General features: G+C 36.8%; 1 long non-coding RNA gene across 1 annotated transcript; it reads left to right on the top strand.

Moving 5' to 3' along the window:
- Positions 1-240: 240 nt before the first annotated feature.
- LOC107574737 (uncharacterized) lies at positions 241-1,092 on the top strand. The gene is made up of 3 exons (XR_001607721.1): positions 241-335; positions 560-612; positions 731-1,092. It is a non-coding gene; the product is annotated as an uncharacterized lncRNA (long non-coding RNA).
- The last annotated feature ends 5,836 nt before the right edge of the window (positions 1,093-6,928 follow it).

Raw genomic sequence — 6,928 nt, 5'->3', positions numbered from 1 at the left:
CAAAACAGATTTCAGTACTTCAATAGGTTGGTATATTAACATTATTTCAGTTTTTATTTCATTCAGAAATTACGGTATTTAATCGTACATTTAAGTTAAAACCGTAAAACCTAAAATGCTTCTACCGTATTTTTTTACGGTAAAATTCCGGCAACCACTGCTGCCGTTTTTTTACCGTAAATGTTATATTTTACAGTGCATCTGTTATTATGATGGTGAATCTCTGGTGTTTTCAGGCTCTTCTCTGATCATCAGTGTGTCTGTGCTTCTGCTTCTGATCATCAGTGTGATTCTGTTAGTGATCGTGACTCTCTGGAGGAGGCGTCAGTCACACAGTAACACTCCTGCTCCTTTCTTACACTCTTTTAGTTTCTCTGAATCATCTATTTTTCCACATTGCTCAAACTGACACATTATCAATCATAGTGATGTTTGACTTTATATATATATATATATATATATGATGATGACTTTATTGGCTACAACTAAAAATGAGCAAAACAGAATAATGTGAATGTAAAAAAACAAAAAAAACAATTAATTTGCTTGTCTTTGACAGATGCTGATTCCTCATCCAAAAGATCTCACTCGACACCAGAAAACAGTGCAGCGGTTAGTAGAATTACTGTGACTGGAAAATATTACTTGTTTTATCAATAATAGGAATGAATTGTTACCTTATGTTTTAAGCACTGAAATCTCTGGTTAAATATTCACATTATTATTATAGGTTTCCCACGCTGGCTGCGATTACAAGGAGATTAAAGACGCCCACAAACAATTACCCACAAACCCCTCTGATTCTTCTGAACCCACTGGTGACTCTCAGATATCTGCTGCGGATCTGAATTACGCCGTGGTGAATTTCCACAAGAAAGCGGACTGTCCTGACAGAGTCAGTTTGAGGAATAATCAGGATTGCAGTGAATACGCTGCTATCAATCATCTCACTGCCTGACGAGCCAAAGCAGAGAATGTGTGTCATAAATTAATTTAAAGATATGGATCATTCACAATGTACAAAACTAACATTGAGCACCAAATGAGACACGGACTGTGTAAACATTTAATATTTAGCATATGCAGACTGATTGTAATGTCAGAAGATTCTGGTTCCTCTTAAGGTTAAGACATTAACAGACGATTTTCTCTAAAGCTGCTTTGAGTCAGCATTGATTGCAAATCTCTGGTTAAATATTCACATTATTATTATAGGTTTCCCACGCTGGCTGCGATTACAAGGAGATTAAAGACGCCCACAAACAATTACCCACAAACCCCTCTGATTCTTCTGAACCCACTGGTGACTCTCAGATATCTGCTGCGGATCTGAATTACGCCGTGGTGAATTTCCAAAAGAAAGCGGACTGTCCTGACAGAGTCAGTTTGAGGAATAATCAGGATTGCAGTGAATACGCTGCTATCAATCATCTCACTGCCTGACGAGCCAAAGCAGAGAATGTGTGTCATAAATTAATTTAAAGATATGGATCATTCACAATGTACAAAACTAACATTGAGCACCAAATGAGACACGGACTGTGTAAACATTTAATATTTAGCATATGCAGACTGATTGTAATGTCAGAGGATTCTGGTTCCTCTTAAGGTTAAGACATTAACAGACGATTTTCTCTAAAGCTGCTTTGAGTCAGCATTGAAGTGACGCTGAAAATATAGATACATGTTATTTTTTATAGACATAAAGTATTTATCCTGCAAGTCAGATCAAATGTTTCCACCTAAAACCGAGTGGTTTCTTACAGCTGAGAAAGATGTCAAAATATCAAAGTATAAATGTCAAAACAAAAGTATCAGATGCATTTTTGATTTCCCCGAGACACTGAAAGATGATGCTATTTAATAAAGACCTGAAGTCGCTCATGATGTTCTTTATGAGAGTGGATCAGCCTTTGTGATTCAACACATTCCCTGATGTATGAATTATGTTAGTTGCATGCGTTATATTTTGTACTATATCTCTTGCATTTTTAGCAGTTTCATCATGTTTTGTTGTTTTAATTTATTTAAATGAAGTCCCCCTGTAGTGAAAATCAAGTTTTTTATGTTGTGTATTTGTTTATGTGGTGTTATTAATTTGCTACTCTGTCAGATACATGTATTTGTTAGCATTGATAGATTGTCTGCTTTCTAAATTCACTGCGTTGTTGTAGATGTAGATAATGACACAATGCTTCTGTGTTTTCCAGATTTCTCCGTGATCTTCATTATTAGTGTGTGTGTGATTCTGCTGCTGATGGGTGGATTCACTCTGACTGTGTGCAAATTAAGACACAACAGACGAGGTTTGGTCATTTATTATCTGTTGAAACACATTAATAATTAGCTGCTTCAATCTTCAATCAAACTCTCAATCACTGAATGAGTTTCTGTCTCAGATGCTGCTGTACATCTCCAGGTTATCTTTCTCTTACCGATCGATTCATTTTGTTTTGGGTTAATCAGGAAGAGCCTCGACATCAGAAAACAGAAAGAGGAAGAGGAAGAAAAATACAATGGTGAGTCACAGTGTAATGAACACATTACTCCAATTCTAGTCCTTGCTCTGGCTTCCGGTCAACTCTAGATACACCCAAGCGTCACTTACGCTCCTCACAAGCTGGTCTACTGGCTGTAAGTGCCTTGAGAAGCTGCGTTAAAGGCGCTATAAAATAAGTTATTATTATTATAAAGTATTATCAGTTATTATGTCTTTATCCATGTTTAGTAGTGTGTTCATCACAGTTTTTGTGATAAAAAAGTGTGATATTGTTTTGTCACAGCTAACGATCAATTTTAATTTACATCTCAGTCTCCTCAAAACCTTCCCCCACCAGCTGCCATTCTTTTAATGTGCATTTTCTCTCTATTTTATCTGCATTCAGTCATCATGTGCAGACAGCAGACGTGATTCTCTCTCAGATCCTGGATCAGCTCAAATGAAGAATCATGATGAATTACCCACAATCCCCTCTGATGAGCTCCTGTACGCTGCTGTCAGTTTCCAGAAGCATGAAGAGTCTCTCAGTGATGCTACGGTCAGATTCAGTAAGGAGGAGATTCACTCTGATTACACCACGATCAGATTCACCACATGAGACTCAACTAACTCACTTATAACAGATCATCACACGTTACACCAATATTTTTTATAAAACATACTATGATGTATACAGAATATATATATTTTTAACATTTGTTTACACTCACAGTTTGTTGATAAAAATGTAATTTATGATTTCTGAAATCCATAATTGAGTGTTGAGCAGTTGTTTGGTTTGATGAGGGTCGTTCTGTTCAGTTTGTGAATCATGAGACGCTTTAAAGTTTCCGCTGCTGCTCATGTTGCTTCTTTCGCATGTTTAAAATAGTCTCATGTCAGTTTATGTGAGGGTGTGATGAACAAAGGAAATAAACCCCTGAGTAACACTTCTAGAAGATACTGTAAAGTTTCCACTCCACATATAGACACAAAGCAGCTTTTAACAGTTAATAAAGACTTTAATAGCAGCTCTTAAAGCCGTTCAGATGTCTCTTTCTCATCTTCCTGAATATTTAGATTTGTACATGCAAGACACATTTCTTGCTCTTTGTCATTTTTCTGATATAAGAGTTTTAAAATAGAATCATATATTTTATTAATTGAAAAAGAAACATGTTTTATTTGCTATTATTTCTTGTTTATTGCTCTTCTTTCAAGTTGTAGAATCAGAGAATCAATTATTATTCACACTTTTTATATTATATTTGAATTGTCAAACATTATCATTGCAAGGCCTTGACTCGCATTAACAGCTTCAACACAGACAGTGACTGAATCTAGTTTCCATACTGATGAAATCAACATTATCAGAGAAATATACAGAAACACAGTATAAAAGCATGTTTATCTAATTATTATCATGAAAGACAATGAGAAAAGTTTGTACTTTCTGCAAAGGAGAACATCTGAGTCTGAGTCCAAATAATAATTTTATTTTGTATTACTCTCAGGCCTGAACTAAATATCCACAGTACATGCAAATGAACAGTAATAATTAGCATTTTCAAATGATTTGTTGTTATTGTAATATTCAGAGACTTGAAAATGACATGTTTTCTGTCTCAAAGTTTCTCACAAATGCTGGAGGTGTTTTGTGTTTGTGTGATGAACAAGCTGTTTTTCTGTCCATCTCAAAGCCACAGAAAACTGGTGAAGGTTCAGGGTCTCAGTTTAGTTTGAGTGTGAAGGTTAAACAGCTTTATTCAGGAAACCCACAGCGAGACACATGAGACTAAACACAGAGAGACAGAAGATGAGCATTTATTGTGAACAGAAGACAATAAAGACTAAGAGCTGATCATTCAGTTATTCGCCTGCAACATTTACTGAAATAATGAATTGAGAAAAAGTGTGAAAATGTTTGCTTGTAAATGTCTCAGTGCTCTCCTGCTGGACAGGGAGCTATAAAATTGTCTCTTTTGTTGATCGGATTTAGCAATTTATGCGTCAAATGGTCATGAGGTCCGTGCGATTCTGTGCGGGACTCTGTTTAGATACCAGGTTCTTTGTTCTTTGGTCCATTAGATGTTTTATTGATGCTGAAACCAGTCACGAAACCTACTGACCTTCTGTAGCTTAAACGGATCCAGATGGTAGGGGTCAGTTATTGTTTTCTTAGTATTGTGTCGACATGGAGGTGGTTTGGTAAATCATTATCTCAGTGTTTTCTTTGTAAAGATAAGCAGAGCGAGGCAGGAACTCATTGGAGAGAGGTACGCCTGGGCTGACCATGGTTCATGCTTTTACGACTCTCATCTGGTTTGTGTGATGTTTGGAAATGCCTTACAACACACAATCGCTCTCTCAATAATGCATTCAAACAAATGTAATCTTACAGTGCTACTTTATCTGTATCCAGGGCCGGATTTACTTCTTTTCGTGACATAGGCAAAACACACTTTTGCCCCCCCCCCTTCCCTATTAATATAATAGGCCTAATATTACCACCCAAGCAAAAAATAAACAAATTTCTTAATCAGTGGAAACCGTTACAGTGTTTTCTATCGCAATAAGCGCTTGCGTTCAGTCAATAGAAATTGAATGTAGGTTCTTAATTTATTTGAGAATTCAAACAAATTGCATTTCATTCCATTAATAGGCGTGGCGACGTGGCCACATAACCACTTCGGGAGTGCATTATTTCTCTAATAAATTTAACGGCCTGGATTCACAATCACACATCAATTGTTCAGATGATTTGTTTCAAGACATTTGACATGTTTCCGTCCTGAAATCTCGTAGGTGTTGAACTAGCTAATTTTTTACGCACCTCATCCCAAACCTTCCGTTGCAAATTTCAAAACGTTATTTTAGAGCTAATAACAGAGGCTTGAGCCATTGATATGCAGGCTAACACAGTTATTAATGCAGTCTAACGCAGTTATTAGAGAGAGAGAGAGAGATTAACTGCGTGTGAATACTTGCGTCTGTGCGTCTCTCAGCAGTAGCGTCTACTAATAGCGAATCTTTAAGTTGAACTGCTTCAAGAACCTCGCTACTGAGAAATGTCATGTAGCTTTTCAGCTGCGAAACTATTTTACTGATAAATTTGCGGTGCAGCCGCAGCGCTGATGACAAGTTTCTGTCCGCGTTTCAGCGTGTGTGTGCGAGCGAACGGGAGTAAGTAAGCGTGATTTCCGTACATAAAAAAAGTTGAAGACATGGAAATAGTTTGTCAATTTTACCCTATTGTTTGTTATATTTATTTGCTCAATGTCTTCTGGGGTTTTGGTTCTTTTACTGTTGTAGATATCCCATAGGGTAACACAAATATTATATATCTCGACATTGTGTTTGGGCCCCCCCTGGACGAGCAAGCACAGGCACTTGCCTAGAATACCTATGCGTAAATCCGGCTCTGTCTGTATCCAATTTCGAATGAGCAGAAATCTGTAAGAAATGCATCGATCCATAGGTAAAATAACTGACGAAAACGTACTGTTATTTTCATCACAAACAAAAATTGCACGGCAAAAAGCATCAATTATACCTTTTAATGCTGACAACCGTGTTATTAGCTTGTCAGGTGGTAGGAAAATTTTTTGCACACTAGTGTTCCAATAAGCCACTTTGAAACTCTCCTGTTATTTTATTATTTTATTTTTTTATATATACGTTATGAACAGAACTGTGATATTTCAAACAAACTGAAATACATTAGACGCGGAGCACAGTCTGTCACATGCAATTCTAGTTGCATTTTTCATCAATTCATTTCTTAAATTATACTTTAACTATGTTCTGGCCCGCCATTTTATTAATTTTTTTGGCCCGATGCCAAACTTATTTGTCGACCCCTGCTCTAGGGAACCTCAGTGAACTTATATCCACAGTTGCCCTCTAGAGGGTGATTCAAATAATGCTGATGCTGATCTAAACTGCTTCAGTGTCATTTGACCTTATACAGGTGCATCTCAATAAATTAGAATGTTGTGGAAAAGTTCATTTATTTCAGTAATTCAACTCAAATTGTGAAACTTGTGTATTAAATAAATTCAGTGCACACAGACTGAAGTAGTTTAAGTCTTTGGTTCTTTTAATTGTGATGATTTCGGCTCACATTTAACAAAAACCCACCAATTCACTATCTCAACAAATTAGAATATGGTGACATGCCAATCAGCTAATCAACTCAAAACACCTGCAAAGGTTTCCTGAGCCTTCAAAATGGTCTCTCAGTTGTGTTCACTAGGCTACACAATCATGGGGAAGACTGCTGATCTGACAGTTGTCCAGAAGACAATCACTGACACCCTTCACAAGGAGGGTAAGCCACAAACATTAATTGCCAAAGAAGCTGGCTGTTCACAGAGTGCTGTATCCAAGCATGTTAAAAGAAAGTTGAGTGGAAGGAAAAAGTGTGGAAGAAAAAGATGCACAAACAAC

Source organism: Sinocyclocheilus grahami, unplaced genomic scaffold (assembly GCF_001515645.1).
Source record: "Sinocyclocheilus grahami isolate Dianchi unplaced genomic scaffold, SAMN03320097.WGS_v1.1 scaffold2321.1, whole genome shotgun sequence".
Lineage (NCBI taxonomy): Eukaryota > Metazoa > Chordata > Actinopteri > Cypriniformes > Cyprinidae > Sinocyclocheilus > Sinocyclocheilus grahami.
Note: the sequence above shows the minus strand (reverse complement) of the source record. Positions and strands in the feature narration are given on the sequence as shown.